This window comes from Mus caroli, chromosome 11 (assembly GCF_900094665.2).
Source record: "Mus caroli chromosome 11, CAROLI_EIJ_v1.1, whole genome shotgun sequence".
Taxonomy (NCBI): Eukaryota; Metazoa; Chordata; class Mammalia; order Rodentia; family Muridae; genus Mus; species Mus caroli.
Window position 1 is genome coordinate 52710028 of NC_034580.1, and position 1330 is coordinate 52711357.

A 1330-nucleotide genomic window follows, 5' to 3' on the forward strand; every position below is an offset into this window, starting at 1 on the left:
GAAAGAAAGAAAGAAAACAAAAACAAAATGAAACAAAACTCCAAACCAGGCCAGGCCAGTCTCTCTCTCTCTCTCTCTCTCTCTCTCTCTCTCTCTCTCTCTCTCTCTGCCTGATGCCTTCAGATCAGGATGATGTAAAGTTCTCAGCTACTGCTCCAGTGCCACCATGCCTGTCTGCTTCCTGTCGTGATGACAATGAACTAGCCCTCTAACTGTAAGCAAGCCCCCAATTAAATGCTTTCTTTTATAAGAGTTGCCTTGGGGAGCAGCTCGCCGAGGCACCATGGTCCACCCCAGTGCTGTGATTAAAAGCGTGTGTCACCATGCCCAGCCTCTCTCAGTTTTTTACCACACATCGTAGAAATCGTTTTACAGATGAGGCACCTAAGGCAACCGTTTTCTGCAAAGCCTACCACAGAGGCCACCTAACCATACGCCTTGCTTTGGGTGGCTGCACCAACCGGCCTTTTTACTGCATTGTGGCTGCTCACAAGTGCCCCAGGGATGGTTGATTTGTGGAGCAGTTGGGCTCCTATGACCCACTACCCAACAGGCATGGAGAAAAACTAGTTGCCCTCAACCTGGACCATATCCAGCATTGGATTGGCTGTGGGGCTCACCTCCCTAAGCCTATGGAGAATCTTCTAGGTCTGTCTGACTTTTTCCCCCTGCATCCGATGATGATCACCAATGCTGAGAGACTACAGAGGAAGAGAGCATGAGAGGTCCTCTTAGCGTCTCAGAAAGCAGAGTCAGAGGCCAAAGAGACAGAAGCATGCTGACTTCAGTGAACACTGCCGTGGCGCAAAGTCAAAGGCCTGTGAAACTTGTGCATAAAGTTTTGTGTTGGGTTTGAGGATCAGTAAATGGAGTTTTCTTAAAAAAAAAAAAAAAAAAAAGTCTTATCACAGCAATAGAGCAGTGACTAAGACAGATGTAGACTTTGACCTCTCAAGTCCACAGAAGCCCTGAGTGGATCCCCAGTAGCCAAGGATGTAAAAGATGGAGTAGTGTCTTCTGTAGTGTCACGCTAGGTCTGTATCCAAGGCACTGGGAAGGACACTGTCTTATGAAGCAGCTCTTGCTATGGAGAAGATTTCATGAAATGGGGCTCTGAGTGGGTGAGCAGAGAGGGACACAACCAGGCAGCATCTCATTCTACTCCTCTCTCCCCCGCTCTTCTTCCGATGATTGGGTACTAGACTTTGTCTGGGTGTCGTGGCACACACCTCTAATCTCAGCTCTGGGGAGGCTGAAACATGAGCTCAAGGCCAGCCTGGTAAGATAGTAAGTTCCCAGGGCAGTCTGAGTTACAGACAGACAGACAGAC

At 48.6% G+C, this 1330-nt stretch overlaps 1 pseudogene; it reads left to right on the forward strand.

Annotated features, from left to right (window-relative positions):
• The first annotated feature begins 323 nt into the window (after window positions 1–323).
• Window positions 324–782, forward strand: LOC110304489 (annotated as a pseudogene).
• The last annotated feature ends 548 nt before the right edge of the window (window positions 783–1330 follow it).